General features: G+C 42.6%; 1 protein-coding gene across 5 annotated transcripts in view; it reads left to right on the forward strand.

Moving 5' to 3' along the window:
- The first annotated feature begins 718 nt into the window (after positions 1-718).
- Positions 719-18,189, forward strand: part of rab27a (RAB27A, member RAS oncogene family) — a 131,116-nt gene continuing 113,645 nt past the window's right edge. For 2 of the 5 annotated variants that reach the window (XM_043677504.2, XM_043677502.2), the window contains exon 1: positions 727-869. The gene's annotated coding sequence lies outside the window, so the exon portion shown is untranslated. Of the gene's footprint in view, positions 873-18,189 lie in introns of all 5 variants that reach the window. The other 3 variants (XM_043677506.2, XM_043677508.2, XM_043677503.2) reach the window with 3 other exon arrangements.

Genomic DNA, 18,189 nt, shown 5'->3' on the forward strand with positions numbered 1-18,189 from the left:
CCTGCCCCAGATGCTCTACTTCTGAGGTTAGGAGTCCAGATTAGAGTAGTGCTGGAAAAGCACAGCAGGTCAGGCAGCATCCATGGAGCAGGTAAATCAACGTTTCAGGCAAAAGTCCTTTTGCTTGAAATGTCGATTTTCCTGTTCCTCAAATGCTGTCTGACCTGTGCTTTTTCAACACCACTCCAAACTAGACTCTGATCTCCAGCATCTGCAGTCCTCACTTTTATCTTCTGAGGTTAGGAGTTCAGATCTCACATACAGGGAGGGGATTGGTTGGCTCAGTTGGTTTTATGGCTGGCGAGTGGTGTTAAACAGTGTGGGTTCAATTCCTACACTGGCTGAGATTACTATGAAGAACTCTCCTCACCTTCTCCCCTCACTCCTCACCTGAGGCATGGTGACCCTCAGGTTAAACCACCACCTGGAATGAGAGAGCAGGCAGATGGTCTAGTAAGACTATGGCAACTTTGCTTTTAACCCGGTAGAAAAGTTGATTAGAAATAGTTTTTATAGTAAGGGGCTTCAGAGAAAAAAAACACAATTTGATCATAGCCGACTAGAAGGAGAGGGACAGCAGGAGCTGTGTCAGCCGGAGATACTGACTCACCACCAGTCACATTTCAGCTGGTTGCTAAGGGACGGCTGCTCCTGCGGCAGAGAGGTGGAGCCCTGTTACGGGAAGTGATGTTATACTGACGGAGAAAACCACTTTGCCCCCAAAAGAGGAAGGATGTGAGATGAATCGAAATGCATTTAAATGCAAGAAGTCTGAGCTGGAGCTGTTTCCGCGTGTAACCAGTGAGTGAGGTGAAACTGGCTGAGCTGTAGCAGCGAGTCACCAGTGAGAGGGAATAGCTGACTGGAAGGTAGTTTGTACAATTGTGAACTGAACCCAAATTGTGGAATGTTTAGTGCCTGTCAAATGTTTTAATCTAGTTTAATGAAGTTTTGTTTTAGGTTGCTGCAAATATTGAAATCTGTTTGTGATCCTGTTCTTTAAGGAATCTCTGGTCTGATCTGTTTCAGACAAAGGAAATGACCTGAAATAGACAAGTTTTTGTTTGGCTTTTAACTCGGTACCTACTGAAATAAACAGGTTTGTGCCTGTGTAGAATGACGTGGGGTGTGCCAGGAACCTATTGCAACCGGACTTGGGGTTTCTTTCCCCCTCGGCTGCACTTTCTCATCCACCTCCTTGTTCTTTCCAAACTCTGGAGATTAGTGGCACATTTTGTTGCTGCTTAATTAATAAAAAAAAGTTCATAGCCATTTGCTCCACACGATTTGAGCGAGACAACCGACGTGGCTGTAGTTTGGTATTAATATCACGGGCCGTATCGCATCTTCCTAACCAGGGAGGATTAGTCTTGGTGACTCCAACCCACGGTTCTTGTAGAATCTGTCTCCAGACGTTGGGATTTTTATTTTGTTGTTTCTCCATGGGTCTCCTGTCGCACATTCCGACAGCGTGGGGAGAGGAGGCGATGGAAGGCAAGTGTCAGGGAGCTGGAGATTGCAAGGAAACCAAAACTGCACCTTTCCAAGATAAAGTACAGGACTTGACATGTCTGCAGTACTGTGTTGTGTTTATAGAGGAACCTATAAAAGTGATCGTTTGCATTTTCCCAATCTGCAGTCTCTCTGCAATAACTCTGTGTTTTGTGCCTTTCTGTGGGGGTTTGGAATTGTGACCTGGTGAAAACCTCTCTCCATTCATGTCATGGGCCTGACGTGCTGCAGTCATGACATTTTCTAATCGCCCTGTTCAGAGAGGTTACATTCTCCTCTGCAGCAGCCGGGACTTGATTCACGCCTCTTGGCTCAGAGGCAGGGATACTACCAGCGTGCCCCACTATCCCTCGTGTTGCAAGCCGATTACACAGAACTGCTGAGCGGGTCTGGGGAGTTGTCACCGGTCACATCTCACCATGATGCTCCAGTTCCCTGACCAGCTTATTTTTTAACCGACCACCTCAACTTATCCACGTTACCGCTTTGAATGGAAACAAAAAAAGTTGCTGGTGGGTCAGGCAGCATCTGTGGCGAGAGAAAAGCTAACATTTCCAGTCAGGGTGACTCTTCATCAGCATTTAGTTTGTTTTCAGTCCGGATCCCGGCATCTGCAGTAATGAGCTTCAATATTGCAGCTTTGTTGGATCTGGAATCACTTGTGTTTATAAAGCTGTAGAGCACGTGTGGGTGTGTAGGATGAGTTGTAGTAAGCCCCCATGGATATATATGTATTAGCAGCAGCAGGACTTCCACATTCGGCAAGATTGGAACAACTTCCTCCTTTTCTTCATTCAAAACGTGTGTGTAACTTCAACACTAACCAACTTTTTGTTCCAGTATGTCCCCCTCCTCGGTTGTCTTTTATATATAAAAAAGGCATCCTGGAAATGCTTTTATTCGTGTTTTTTAAATTGAATTGCCTTTAGATTTTTTTTAACAGCAGGTGAACGGGAATGATTCTGTCCTTGATTTTTTTTAACAACAGCGACCCTGTTGCAACAGATAAACTAGCTATTATTACTCATTAACAGCTCGCTTGCCTCGCATCGCTCCACATGATGTGTTTAAATGTTTTATTATAATTGCCCTCCCACACTGACTGTAACCAGCCCAACCCTGTGCTGCTCCTTGGGGAAGCTGCAGTACACATTCTAATTAATTCTGGATTAAAATCCATGGCTACTGTTTTATTTTTCTACTAAAGATCAGGGAAGTTGCTTGAGAGAGTTAACACTGGCATAAAGATGATGAGTCCAACAAATTAGTGGAGGATAGGTTTTGAAAAGGTTGTCGGGTCATGAGCATTGATTGTTGCACTAAGGAACTGCTGCTGCTGCCTTGGAATGCTGATAGTTTTCATTTTAAAAACTGAGAGACATTGTGGGCTATACCTGCACTTTGAAGCACTAATGTCTGTGTGTGGAACATGTTGACCAGACTGTTCTCCCTTGTCTTTTAAAAAAAAAATTCTCTGGCAATCTGTCAACTTTCTTTGTCCATAAAGTGGTGTAGGGAACAGCCATAGGCCATTCAGCTCAAACAGTCCCCGGCATCACCCATAGGATCGTGGCTGATAATGCTCAACTTCAAATGCCAGCCTTTTCCGTCTGACCCTTCATTCCCGTATGGATTTAAAATTATTTTTGGCTTCCTGGTGTCAGCCTGCAAATAAAACCATGAAATAAATAATTGATTGAATTGACTTTTAGAATATTGTTGGAATCCATTGTACGTTTGGAGCCCTTTTAATGTGAAGTTTCATTGACAAGCTTTTTGCTAGTCCCTGTCAACCCTCCACAGGCAGTTTGAGTGTTGATAGTGACTAAAGCAGAGCTCCTTTCTTATCACCAGAATCCCAAAGATAAGTCCTGGGAAGACTGACTATCCTGTGAGCGATAGTCATAGTTATTCAGTTATTGGATTTGATTTATTATTGTCACATGCACCTAGGTACAGTGAAAAGTTTCATTTTGTGTGCAGTACTGGCAGATCATATCGTACAAAGTGCTTTAGGGTAATAGGACAGAGTGAGGAATACAATGTTTTGGCTGCACAAAGAGTGAAATCAACATTAAATTTGAAATTTGCGAGGTCCATTCAGAAGTCTCATAAAGCGGGGAATAAGCTGTTCTTGAATCTGTCGGCACACTTGTTTAAGGTTTTGTATCTTCTGCCCAATGGAAAAGGTTGGATGAGGTTATAAGCAGGATGGGAGGGGTCTTTGATTCTATTGGTTGCCTTCTTGAGGCAGAGAGAAGTATAGATGGTGTCAAGGGATGGAAGGTTGACTTGCATGATGGACTGGGCTGTGTTCACAACTCTCTGTAGTTTCTTATGGTCCTGGGCGGAGCAGTTGTCATACCAAGCCGTGATGCATCCAGATAGAACGCTTTCTATGATGCATCTATAAACATTGGTCAGAGTCTTTATGGACATGCTAAATTTCCTTAGCCTCCTGAAGAAGTAGAAGCCTTGTGCTTTCTTGACATCAATGTGGATGGGCCAGGACAGATCGTTGGTGATCATCGCTCCGAGGAACTTGATGCTCTCGACCATCTACAACTCAGCTCCATGATGTAGACAAGGGGCCTGCACTCCACCTTGCTTCCTGAATTCAATGACCAGCTGTTTCATTTTGCTGATTAGGTTAGATTAGGTTAGATTCCCCTACAGTGTGGAAACAGGCCCTATGGCCCAACAAGTCCACACCGACCCTCCGAAGAGTAACCCACCCAGACCCATTTCCCTCTGACTAATGCACCTAACACAATGGACATCTTTGGACCTGCACATCTTTGGACTGTGGGAGGAAACTGGAGCACCCGGAGGAAACCCATGCAGGCACGGAGAGAATGTGCAAACTCCAACAGACAGTCACCAGAGGGTGGAATCGAACCTGGGACCCTGGTGCTGTGAAGCTGCAGTGCTGACCACTGAGCCACGGTGATGTTGAGAGAAAGATTGTTATCTTTACATTATGCCACAAGCACTCTATCTCTTTCTTGTATTATGTTAATGTTAATGTTCTCTTTGTCTACTGGATGATTTTCAAATGTTATTTTAATAAAAATTTCTATTTCATTAGCTTCAGCTACCACAAAAGAATCTTGAATGTGAAAGCCTGGCACTGACTAGCAAAAAGAAAAGAGGCTCAAGCAGATACAAAGGGAATAAATCAATGGAGGTCCTAGTCGTGTCTAGAAAGTGCAGGGATGAACTTAATAAAGCAATTAAGAGAGCAAAGAGGGCGCATGAGAAAACACTGGTGGGTAAAATTAGGGAGAATCCCAGAATATCCCAGAAGGGAAAAGGATGAGATTCTGAAGGGCGAATGAAGGGAGTTCAGCAGGAATTTAGAAAGGAGGTCCTCAATGGTAATAAAATCTGGATTACTCCCAGTACTATGAGTTGGTGAGGGTAGGAATAGGAGGATAGAGCAGATGAATGCATGGGCTGAGGAGCTGATGTATGGGAGAAGGATTCACATTTTTGGATCATTGGATTTTCTTGTTGGGTAAAAGTGACCTGTACAAGAAGGACAGATTGCACCTGAATTGGAAAGGGACTAATATACTGGCAGGGAGATTTGCTAGAGCTGCTCAGGAGGATTTAAACTAGTAAGATTGGAGGGAAATGTGTGGTGGAATGCAGGGTGAGAGTGAGGAAAATATCAATCTAAGACTGGTACAGTTGAGAAAAGAAGTGAATCAAATGGTCAGGGCAGACAGGGACAAAGCAGAGAAGAAGGTAGGACTGATAAATTAAAATGCATTTATTTCAATGCAAGGGGCCTAACAGGGAAGGCAGATGAACTCAGGACATGGTTAGAAACATGGGACTGGGATTGCGTAGCAATTATAGAAGCATGGCTCAGAGATGGACAGGACTGGCAGCTTAATGTTCCAGGATACAAATGCTACAGGAAGGATAGAAAGGGAGGCAAGAGGGGCGGGGGAGTGGCATTTTTATAGGGGATAGCATTACAGCTGTGCTGAGGGAGGATATTCCCGGACCTACATCCAGGGAAGTTATTTGGGTGGAACTGACAAATAAGAAAGAGATGATCACCTTATTGGGATTGTATTATACACCCGCTAATAGTGAGAGGGAAATTGAGAAAGGAGATCTCAGTTATCTGTAAGAATAATAGGATGGTTATGTTAGGGGATTTTAACTTTACAAACATTGACTGGGACTGCCATAGTGTTAAGGGTTTAGATGGAGAGGAATTTGTTAAGCATGTACCAGAAAATTTTCTGATTCAATTAGAGAAGGTGCAAAACTTGACCTACTCTTGGGAAATAAGGCAGGGCAGGGACTGAGGTGTCAGTGGGGGAGCACTTTGGGGTCAGCGATCATAATTCTATTCATTTTAAAATAGTGATGGAAAAGGATAGACCAGATCTAAAAGTTGAAGTTCTAAATTGGCGAAAGGCCAATTTTGACTGTATTAGGCAAGAACTTTCAAAAGCTGATTGAGGCAGATGTTTGCAGATAGAGGTACGGATGGAAAATGGGAAGCCTTCAGAAATGAGATAATGAGAGTCCAGACACAGTATATTCCTGTTAGGGTGAAAGGAAAGGCTTGTAGTTTTGGGCAATGCTAGATGACAAGAGAAATTGAGGTTTTGCTTAAGAAAAAGAAGGAAGCATATGTAAGGTATAGACAGGAGAGATCGAGTGAATCCTTAGAAGAATATAAAGGCAGTAGGAGTATACTTAAGAGCGAAATTAGGAGGGCAAAAAGGGGACATGAGATAGCTTTGGCAGACAGAGTTAAGGAGAATCCAAAGGGTTTTTACAAATACATTAAGGACAAAAGGTAACTGGGGAGAGAACAGGGCCCCTCAAAGATCAGCAAGGAGACGCTTGTGTGGAGCCGCAGAAGATGGGAGAGATACTAAACGAATATTTTGCATCAGCGTTTACTGTGGAAAAGGACATGGAAGATATAGAGTATATGGAAATAGATGGTGACATCTTGAAAAATGTACATATGACAGAGGAGGAAGTGATGGATGTCTTAAAATGCATAAAAGTGGATAAATCCCCAGGATCTGATCAGGTGTACCCTAGAAGCTAGGGAAGTGATTGTTGGGCCCTTTGCTGAGATATTCATATCATTGATAGTCACAGGTGAGACTGAGGTTGACTAACATGGTGCCACTGTTTAAGAAAGGCGGTAAGGACAAGCCAGGGAACTGTAGACCCATGAGCCTGACGTCGGTGGTGCGCAAGTTGTTGGAGGGAATCCTGAGGGACAGGATGTACATGTATTTGGAAAGGCAAAGACTGATTAGGGATAGTCAGCATGGCTTTGTGAGTGGGAAATCATGTCAGATAAACTTGATTGAGTCTTTTGAAGAAGTAACAAAGAGGATTGATGAGGGCAGGGAAGTTGAAGTAATCTATATGGACTTCGGTAAAGCTATCAACATGGGAGACTGGTGAGCAAGGCTAGATCTCACAGAATACAGGGACAACTAGCCATTTGGATACAGAACTGGCTCCATGGTGGAAGACGGAGGGTAGTGGTGGAGGGTTGTTTTTCAGACTGGAGGCCTGTGACCAATGGAGTGCCACAAGGATCGGTGCTGGGTCCACTACTTTTCATCATTTATATAAATGTTTTGGATGTGAGCATAAGAGGTGTGGTTAGTAAGTTTGCAGATGACACCAAAATTGGAGGTGTAGTGGACAGTGAAGAAGGTTACCTCAGGAGTACAACGGGATCTTGATCAGATGGGCCAATGGGCTGAGGAGTTACAGATGGAGTTTAATTCAGATAAATGTGAGGTGCTGCATTTTGGGAAAACAAATCTTAGCAGGACTTATACAAAGACCTTGTAGTGCAGGTTCATAGCTCCTTGGAAGTGGAGTCGCAGGTAGGTAGGATAGTGAAGAAGGCGTTTGGTATGCTTTCCTTCATTGGTCAGAGTATTGAGTACAGGAGTTGGGAGGTGATGTTGCAGCTGTGCAGGACATTGGTTAGGCCACTTTTGAAATATATCATGCAATTCTAGTCTCCTTCCTATTGGAGGATGTTGTGAAACTTGAAAGGGTTCAGAAAAGATTCACAAAGATGTTGCCAGGGTTGGAGGATTTGAGCTATAGGGAGAGGTTGAATAGGCTAGGGCTGTTTTCCCTGGAGTGTCGGAGGCTGAGGGGGTGACATTATAGAGGTTTATAAAATCATGGGGGGCATAGATAGGGTAAATAGACAAGATCTTTTCCCTGACGTGGGGGATTCCAGAACTAGAGGGCATATGTTTAGGGTGAGAGGGGAAAGATATAAAAGAGACTCAACGGGCAACTTTTTCATACAGAGGGTGGTGCACGTGTGGAATGAGCTGCCAGAGGAAGTGGTGGAGGCTGGTACAATTACAACATTTAAAAGGCAACTGGATGGGTATATGAATAGGAAGAGTTTGGAGGGATATGGGCCAGGTGCTGGCAGGTGGGACTAGATTGGGATGGCATATCTGGTTGGCATGGATGAGTTGGACTGAGGGATCTGTTTCCTTGCTGTACATCTATGACTATGTGCATCGAAGGGAAGAGGATAACCCGGAAGAGAGTAGGGTGCATTAGGGATGAAGTGAGGAATCTGTGGGTGGAGCCAGAGGATATTGATAAGTTGTTCATGGAGGTTTTGATGGGTTTACCAGTGGACAAATCCCCAGGTCTGCATGAGTTGTATCCTAGGTTGCTGTTGAAGCTGAGGGAGGCAATACCGGGGCTCTGACCCATATTTCTAGTTCCTTTATGAACATAGGAGAGGAGCCAGAGGACTGCTTCATAGCTAACATAGTTTCACTTTTCAAGAAGGGTAGTCGAGATAAATCAGGGAATTACAGGCCAGTGAGTCTCGCATCAGCGCTCAGGGAATGATTGCTGAAAATTCTGAAGGAGAGAACGAATCTCCACTTGGACAGGCAAGGTTTAATCAGAGATAGTCAACATGGCTTTGTCAGAGCAGATCATGCCTAATAAATTTGATTAAAGATTCCAAGCAGGTGACCAAGTTTGTAGTTTATGTGGATCTCGGCAAAAGTTTTGACAATGTCCCAAATGGGAGACTGACAAAGAAGGTTAAAAACACATGGATCAAGGTTAATTTCATAAGATGGGCTCAATAATAGCAGGCAACAGAATGTAGTAATATAAGGTTGTGTGACTGGAGGCCAGTATCCAGTGGTGTACTCCAGAACTGGTGCTGGGTTCTTATTGCTTATAATGTATATAAATAATATTGTTGAAAATGTTGTGGGGTGAGGGGAGATGGGAAGTAAGTTTGCAGATGACGTAAAGATTGGTGGGTGATTAATAGTGAGGAGGATGGTCTTAGGGTAAAGAGTGATTGGTCAGATAGGCAGATCAGTGGAAGATGGAATATAACCCTGAAGGTATGAGGTGATGCACTTTGGAAGAAGTGACAAGAGAAGGAAGTATTCGATGTGTGGCAGTACATTTGGAATTTCAGGAACAAAGGGATCATGGGCTGCTTATCCACAGATCCCTAAAGGCTGTAAGATAGGTTAATAGGGTGTTTAGGAAGTCATACTAGAGACTTGCCTTTATCAGTCATGTCATGGTTATAAGAACAGGGAGGTCATGTTGGAGCTGTACAAAACTCTGGTTAGTCCACAGCTGGAGTACTGTGTACAGTTCTGGTCACCACACCATAGGAGGGATGTGACTGCATTGAAGGGGATGCAGAAGAGATTCACCAGGATGTAGCCTGGATTGGAGCATTTTAACAATGAACAGTGGCTCAATAGGCTCAGGGTTTTTTAATAGAAAGCTGAGAAGGGGCCTTAATTGAGAGGCATGGGCAGGATGGATAGGAAATAGTTGATCCGCTTTGTTAAAGGGTCAGTAATGAGGAGGTGCAATTTTTAAGGAGGTTTAGAGGAGATTTGAGAACAGTTTTTTGGTGGGCGCCTGAAATGCACAGCCTGGAAGGAGTGTAGAAGTGGAAAACTTCACAACCTTTAAAAATACTTGAATGAACATTTGAAATGTCACAGCATTCAAGGCTGTGGGCCATGTGAAATCAGTGTAGTTAGGTTTGATTATGACCAATTTCTGTCAGGATCCCTAAACCTTAAAGCTTTGCATTTGACCCAGATGGGAACTGGGGTGCCTGTGAAATGACTTGACTCTGTTTTGGATCAGACTGTACATTTCTCCATGTCCTTGGAGTGCAAGATGTTAGTCCCTGCAATTGGGCTGTGCTCAGTTTGTAAGATGGATTTCACAAGGTACAATTTCTACCCTGCTGTCCTGGGGTTATTTGTCCATGCCAACAGTACACAGTGGCCACAATATCCTTCACTCCAATCTCCCAAAGACACTGTGTTGAAGGCTTTGTTTCCATCTGAAGCTGGCTCTCACACATTTCTGTTAATTGGACAACAGTTTTTTTTTCTTGTGGCCTTATGTTTCTCAAACCCTGAATTGTGCACTGTCCCATTGTGCCTGTGTGCTTTGGCTACTGACTGCCAGAGAAGGAACGTCATCATTTGTTAGTTCAGATTTTGGTGCATCGTTTCTAGGCAACCTGGAGCTGACCATATATGAAAGAATGTAAATGCAGGTTTATTTAAACCACCTCTTTCACATATAAATAGTATACATTTTAAACTGGTTACAAACTCTATTTATTTGGTACTGTTAAACTTAAATCTGATATATGATCCATAAGTGTGTGGCTAACGAGGAAATCTTCTTAGTTAACTACCTTTACTGTTTTTGCTGCTGATTGTTTTGGAGTATTTTCACTGGGCTGGGTGGCTGCTTCCCCATCCCCTGCAGAATTTAGAGATGCCAAAATGCTGGTAGTTCATAGACCCAGGTGGATGAGCCCTGAATTTAATAGATCAACCTGCCCATTGTTGAACAGGGAGGATTGTCTGAGTGACCCCTCCACTGCCCTATTGCAGGCTTTGCTGTTTCCTGCAGCTGGAGTCAGTTTGAAGTCCAGCACTGTCACCAACCAGATATCTTGTGATCCTTCCTCCCAGTCCAGCAGAGTGATCAGTGGGTTTTGAAAGGACATCTCGTTGCCATACCATCTTGCACATGGTGCCAACTTTAAATTGTGAGGCAGACATGAATTAGAATCACAGAATCTCTACAGCGTGGAAACAGGCCATTTGGTCCAACAGGTCCACACCGACCCTCCGAAGACTATCCCACCCAGACCCATTCCCCTACCCTATTACATTACATTTCCCCTGGTTAATGCACCCAACCTACACATCCCTGAGCACTGTGAGCAATTTAGCATGGCCAATTCATCTAACCTGCACATTTTTGGGAGGAAACCGGAGTACCCGGAGGAAACCCATGCAGACACAGGGAGAATGTGCAAACTCCACACAGACAGTTGCTTGAGGATGGAATCGAATGCCAGTCCCTGGCGCTGTGAGGTAACAGTGCTAACCACTGAGCCATCGTGCCCTTTATTCAGTTTGCACATTATTTAGTGTTATAAAGGAGTAAATGAATAGGAAAAGGATAGAGCTGGTTAGCTTAGTTGACCAGATGACTAGGATGTGGTTTAATTCCCATTCCAGTTGGTGTAGATTTTGGGAACTAATGTGCTCACCTTATGCTTGATGTGTAGTGGTTCCTCTCAAGCTACGTAACCAATTATCACTTATTTTATCAGGGAGTGATGCTAGTGGTCCCACGTTGACTATGACAGGTTGCCTAAGTATCTGAATGAGTGGGACCATATCCCTCCTGCACCTCTCCTACTCCATAATCCCCAGATGTTTGTGCCAGTTATCCACTGCTTCCCATGACAGATATGGAAAATGGTTGAGTTATGATTAAGAAGTTCCATTAAAAGTACAAGTTCTAGTAGGACGTTACAGCTTTACTATTGCTCTAGTGGATATAGTTTGAGGTCACTCACACTGTGGAGATATCACTTTATATTCCCACGACGAGGCAGACAGAGGAGATAAGTTGTAGGTTGTGTATGAGTGATTGTTCAGCTTTAAAGGAAGCATTTAATGAAAACTAGATGCTCCAGAGGGCTGAGAAAGTCAGTGAGGTGTGGGAGAAGCCAATGAGGATCCCTTGAGCCTGTGGTTGGTGCTGAGAACACGGAGGCTTTCTCTGCATTGGGTAATATGGCATCTGGTGGAAATATCCTGAGATGCTAGGTGACTGAAATGGGTCATTCTTGTTTCTCTGGGAATTCTTTAGGAAAGTAGAATTTCCATTGTTAAAAATATTGAGATTTGCTTTGTGTGAAATTCTCAGATGTGGAGTTCACTTTAACAGGCTAATGTGCTGGAACTGGGAGCAAGCTCTGTGATTGGGCGCTTGGGGGGAAGCCATTTCTCACAAAGGCTGATGGGAAAATCAGACAGCTGAGGCCGGGGTTGGTGGACAGTGAAGCTGGGTGGGCGCAGAATTCCCAAGAGGCCAGGATTGGGAGAGAAATGGCCGGTAACCTGCTCACAAACTTGTTAGCTCAATTCAAATGCTCAATTAATGTGATTAATCAGAGGCTGGTGAGCTGGATATTTCAGTTGGGCTACAAAGCTCAAGGCTACTTCCTGGCTGGGGCTTGTGAATGACAGACTTTTAACTTCTTTCACCCCCCCCTCCCCCAACCACCACCAAACAAAATCGTCACTGTAGCTGCTCGGCTACAGTTGTGACCGAAGCTCCTTTTGTGCTGAGATTCCTCCTGGAGCAATGGAGGACAAGCAACTGCGATCATCTCTTTGCTCACTTCAGTGAAAAAAGCTCTGAGATGATACCTCAAGATGGAGACACTATTTCTCTGTGGAGAGAAGATGTGGAATTCTGTTCAGTGGAAAGCTGCTGAACCCAAAGCATTGAATGCTTTCAAAAAGGAGTTAGATTTGGTTCCTATGGCTAAAGGGATCAAAGGGTATGGAGGAGAAAGCTGGAACAGGGCACTGAGTCGGACAATCAGTCATATCATATTCAATGGCCAGGCAGGCTTTCGGGGCCAAAATGGCCTACTCCTGCTCATTTTTATCTGGGTTTCTCCAGTATCTGAAATGCAGGCTGGAACTCCTTCAGTGCTGGCGAGTCTCCTGATAGCTGGGTGGACTCTGGTCAGCAGTGAGAGCTTACTGCCTATTGGTGGAGTTCTGACTCTGGGTAGAAAGCTCCGTCTCCTAGTACTCACTTTGCACTTTCTTTTGACAAATTCTCAGGCAACTGAGCCCAGAGCCCCAAGTGAAGGCTTGGATGAGTCAGAGATTGGGCAACCTGTACTCCATACCCTGATCGGGGGTTGAGCATTGGACACTGCCTGCTGTATAATTATGGCTTAGACCAAACAACTGGGTTGTGTTATGTTGGAGGCATAATTCATTCACTTCACAACGTCATTGTTATTGCCACTGTATAAAGGGGCCACAGGTTATCGGATGAAGCTGGCAGAAGAATTTTATTCCCTTTGAAACAATAAGGTCATGGTCTTGAACCTTATCATGCCTTGTGCAGTTTCTTTATACATCCTGGCAAATAGTTCTCTTGGCTAAATAATATTAAGAAAATCAGGAAGCTGTGGGTTATCTATTGTTGAATGATGGGCCACATATAATGTATTGCTGTAAGGTAAGAACTCACAGTGTAGCGAGTAAGTGATTAGCTCAGATAGGAGATCAGCTGGATGGCAGAAAATGGAGTGTGTATGAATGGCTCTTTTCCTTGTTGGCAGGATGTGATGAATGAAGTCCTACTGTGGTCTGTCGTGGGGTGTCAGCTTTTTACAATTTATGTCAATGATTTAGACGACGGTACTGAAAGCACGATGGTTAAATTTGCAGATAATAAATAGGAAAATATGCTGTGAAAAGGTGTTTGTAGATAGCCATAGATTGTTAAATGAGTGGACAGATGGAGTATCATTTGGAAAAATGTGAAGCATTTCATTCTGACAAGAGAATGATTCCAGAAATTGGAGGTGCAGAGAATGTTCTAACACGAGTCACAAAATGTTAGTGTGAGAGTACAGCATGTAATTAAGAAGTCTAATGGGATGCTAGCCTTTATTATGAGATGACTTGAACATCAATGGGAGCTAGAAGTGAATATTAGTATTAGGCTGCATGGAATGCTGGGAGAGTCAGATAGATAGCATTATAATAACAATTAGTAAATTTTAAGGTGAAGTCAGAATAAAGGAGAGAGCAATGAAGTCTACTTCAGGGTTATGCTGCATGTGTGTGAGTGCAGGTAATATAGTTAATAAAACTGGGGAGTTTACAGACACAGAGCTGAAAATGTGTTGCTGGAAAAGCGCAGCAGGTCAGGCAGCATCCAGGGAACAGGAGAATCGACGTTTCGGGCATAAGCCCTTCTTCAGTTTACAGACACAGACTGCCTTTTGGGATTGTGGTGCAACAATAATGAAGACATAGCATAAGGGCAGATCTGGGTGTGAAATATTCCTGGCTATGAGGTATCACCAAAGATTGAAAGGAAAATAAGAGGAGGGGTGTGGCTCACCTTTTGCTTGAGGTGAGCTTTGCAATACCGGAGACAGAGGATATTTCGGACAGTTAAATGATACAATTGATTTGGCTAGAGTTAATAAATAAGCATGCAATTAGAGCGTGATCACCGACGACCAACTAGTAGCAAGTTTATAGAGGAACAAATTTGTAAGGAAATTTCGAGAAGTGTAAAGGTCATAGAATAGGGAAAACTTTAAAGCCATGGATATAAACTGGGATACTGGTAACGTAAAGGATTGTGAAGGACAGTGTTTTGGTAAATTTTATACAGCTGTGTATCCTTTTCAATGTGAAAGGAGACACTGCTAGACCTGGCTCTTGGGATTGAGGTGAATCAAATAGTTCAAGTGACAGCAGGGAGCATTTAGGAGACAGCAACCATTCTATCATAGGGTTTAGGATGATGGTGAAAAATGACTTAATCAACCCCTGGTGAGAATGGGTTGAGAGTTTGGTGGTGACCCAACTTCACTCCAGCAAGAACAGAACTGAATTGATTAGACTGGAGTGAAAGGTTGGTGGGAAGTAAGTAAGGTTAACAATGGACTGCCCTCAAAGAACAGTACTTGGGCTCACTCAAGGTATGTTCCTTCAAAGGGGAAAGGTACGTCTGAAATCCAGAGGTATTTGGTTAGAAGTGAAGTTATGTGTGCTTTTGGTCGGTGTCACACAGAAAATTCAGCTGAGAACCAAGCTGAATACAGAAGGTTCTTCAGGGAGCTGAGGAAGCAAAGAGAGATCATGAAAAAGAAAATCCAAAGTCTTCCATAAGCACATCAATAGTAAAAAGGTGGCAGAAGGAGGAGTAGGATTGATTTGGGACTAAAAAGGGGATTTACACTTCAGAATGTGGCTGATGTGTTGAATGCACACTTCGCATGAGTCATTATTTACCTAGGCCAATGTTCCAGCAGGGGAAACTCAGTCACTAGAAAGGCTTAAAATTGATAACGTGGAGATATTAGGTAAGTTGTTGGTAGTTAAAGTTGATAAGCCACCTTTATCTGGTTGAGCTGCATCTAGAGATATTGTGGAAATGACAGTGGAAATTGCAGAGATACTAACAATAATCTTGAAATTTTCCTTGGATTGGGTCTGATTCCTGAGAATTGAAGAATTGCAAACAGTATGTATTTGTTCAAAAAAAGATTGTAAACATTTCCCAGTAATTACAGGCCAGTCAGTTTAACTTTGGTGATTGGGCAACTTCTAGAAACAATTCATCAGGATAGCATGAAAAGTCACATTTGTTAGTTTTGGAAGATTCAGCATAGGGTTTGTTAAGGAGAAAACTGTGTCTAGCTAACTAGGAGTGTTTTGAAGATGTAATAAAGAGGGGTAATGAGGGGAAGGCTGTTCATGGACTTTAAAAGATGAATGATACAGTGCCACATGACTGACTTGTGAGGAATATTTTATAGGTCATGGAACGAAGTGACAGTGATAATATGAATACAAAACTGGCTGAGAGATAGCACACAAATGATAATGGATAATGGATTACTTTTGAACTGGATGAAATTTTGTTGTGGCTTTCCTCAGTGGTTAGTATTGGGATTCTTCTCTTCCTGATCCAGATGACAAAAACATGGGAGAATTCTGAGCCATGAGGATAGCAGTGTAGAACTTCAAAAGGATACTGACAATCTGGTGCAGTAAGTGGATAGGTTGTATTTAAAATTCTATATGAAAAAGTGCAAGGTGTTATGCTTTGGTACAAAGAACATAGAGGCTGTGTGAAATAGAAGATGTACAGGAGTAGAGATCTGAGTCCATACTGGTATGTAATTAATCATGGTAGGACAAGTAGAGAGAACTGTTAATAAAGCATTCAGTAATCTGGACTTCATTGAGAGGACCATAGCAAACAAGAGCAGAGAAGCTATGATGAACTTTTATAAGAACTCAGCCGGTATATTGTGTTCAATGCTAGGCACCACACGATGGGAAGATGTGACTGCATTGGAGAATGGCTCCAGGGATGAGAAACTTTTTTTTATTATGAAGATAGATTGGAGATGTTGCGATTATTTATCTTGGAGACGTGAAAGATCAGCAGAGATTTGTTAGAAGTTTTCAAAATTGAGGGAGATCTGTACAGTGTAAAGACTTCCAGCTTGAAAATGAATGAGAATGAGAAGGCACGGGTTTTTAAACTATTTTGTGAAAGAAGCAGTTGCAAGAGGATACATTTATTCATGCAGTGGGGTTCTAGAATTGAGTGGTGGAGATTCAAATGAGACATTCAAGAGCTCACCGGATAATTAGTTAAATAAAAACAACATGCAGGGTTGTGGGGAGAAAAGGCAGAAGATTGACAATAAGATATACTTCTCAGAGACTGGGTATAGACCTGATGCAAAAATAACCTTCTTTGCACTAACAGTTTTGAGATTCTGTGATAAAGGTAAGAGTGTTTTATCTCCGTTGTAGAGGACATTGGTGAGACCACATCTCAAATATTGTGTGCATTTGTCGCTTACTCATTTATGGAAGGACACAGATGTAGTGGAGATAGTTTGAAAGTGGTTTTCCAACCTCCTGAAATGAGCAGGTTGTTTGATGAGGATATGTTGAAAAGGCTGGGCTTGTTTCTACTGGAGTTTTGAAGAGTGAGGGGTGACCTGATTGATGTGTGTACGTATACTGAATGATCTTAGTGAGGCAGACGTGGAAAGGATATTTCCTTTTGTTACTGAGTTCAGAATTAGCAGACACTGTTTTAACATAAGGAATTTATGTTTCAGACATTTTTGTAACGTTGGGATCCTCTGCCTCAGAAGGTAGCAGAGGTGGTGTTATTGAATATTTTTAAGGTAGAGGTAGTTTCTTGTTAAGCTGGGAATCTAGGGTTCTCAGGAAATGTGGAATTTGAGAAAGAAACTCATCAACCTTGATCTTACAGAATGGCAGAGCAGACCATAGGTCCATGTGGCTTACATCTGCTCTGACTTCTTATGTGTCTGTGACTGTATATGGACCATGTTCCATTCTGCCCTTGATTAGCCAACTCTCAACATAGTCATCAGTTGTTTTTGTCTTATATAATTGCTTAATGATTGGATTCAATACATGGAGATGGTGATAATTAATTTCTCACATTTGTTGGGTCATATACAGCAACATGTTTTCTGGTTCTGGGTTAAAATAATAATAAAATGATGGTCCCATAAAAACTAGGAACACGAGTCAGCAATTCACCACCTCGAGCCTGCTGCACCTTTGAATAAGATCATATCAGGATCTTTTGTGTTTCAATAACACTACACCTGTTTTATTTTCTAAATTCCTTTCGGTACAGGCTTAACCTACCCTCACAGTAACCCCTTGATCCCTGCAAATGGTCAAGTGAAGCTTCTCTGAAATGAAGCATTTCTATAAAATTCTTTTATTTTCTTCCTAAACTTATTGGTTCACAATAATACTCCTTGGATTTGAACGCAAATAATCTTTCCAAATTTCCACCTTGATTTGGTTGTTAGCATCCTTACCTCTGAGTAATAATTGTCTAGATTAGAGTGGTGCTGGAAAAGCATAGCCGGTCAGGCAGCATCCGAGGAGCAGGAAAATCGATGTTTCGGGCAAAAGCCCTTCATCCGAACCTTATGAAGGGCTTTTGTCTGAAGCATTGATTTTCCTCCTCCTCGGATGCTGCTTGACTGGCTGTGCTTTTCCAGCACCACTCTAATCTAGACTCTGATTTCCAGCATCTGCAGTTCTCACTTTTGCCTCTGAGTTATAATTGGCAGACTCAAGCACCATTCAAAAATCCATGGCGATACTCCAATGCAGTCCTGAGAGGAATTAACCACATTATCAAGGCCAACATTTATTCCTTAATCAACATCTATTAACAGATTTACCCGTCAATATCATCTTGCTGGTCATGACAGTTTGTTGACTACTGTGTCTCCTGCACTATAACAATGACTGTACAGCAAAAAGTACTGCATTAGTTGTTAAGCACTTTGCAAGTTCTGATCAAAGGCACTTTATAAATGCAAGTCTTTTTTTAAAAAGTCTAATATTTTAGAGAAAGCCACTGAAATTTATTCTTAATGCTAACATTTAAAGAAGCTTTGAATGAAATTCAGAATGAATTTTCTGAATAAATGTTATAAGCCAACTCCTGGATTGAAATTAAAAGAATTCAATA

The sequence above is a fragment of the Chiloscyllium plagiosum genome, unplaced genomic scaffold (genome assembly GCF_037043375.1).
Source record: "Chiloscyllium plagiosum isolate Xiang-an unplaced genomic scaffold, Cpla_swu_hap1 HiC_scaffold_39, whole genome shotgun sequence".
Lineage (NCBI taxonomy): Eukaryota > Metazoa > Chordata > Chondrichthyes > Orectolobiformes > Hemiscylliidae > Chiloscyllium > Chiloscyllium plagiosum.